This window comes from Eimeria mitis, genomic scaffold, assembly GCF_000499745.2.
Source record: "Eimeria mitis Houghton genomic scaffold, Emh_scaff2688, whole genome shotgun sequence".
NCBI lineage: Eukaryota > Apicomplexa > Conoidasida > Eucoccidiorida > Eimeriidae > Eimeria > Eimeria mitis.
The window spans coordinates 494-807 of NW_013571032.1; positions in this window are offsets into that span (position 1 = coordinate 494).

The following is a 314-nucleotide window of genomic DNA, read 5'->3' on the forward strand; positions in this document are numbered from 1 at the left end:
TCTTTTTTTTTCTTTTTTTTTTTCTTTTTTTCTGTCACTTGCTTTGTCTCCTTTTTGTCTCCTTTTCTTCTGTTTGTCTCTTCTTCTGTCTCCTTTTCGTTTTCTGTCTCTTCTTTTTCTGTCTCTTCTTTTTCTGTCTCTTCTTTTTTTGTCTCCTTTTCTTTTTGTCTCCTTTTCTTTTTGTTTCTTTTTCTTTTTGTCTCCTCTTCTTTTTGTCTCCTCTTCTTCTGTCTCTTTATTTTTATTTCTTTCTTTGTCTCCTTTTCTTTATCTCTTTCTGTCTCTCTCTTTCTGTCTCTCTTTTTGTCTCCTTT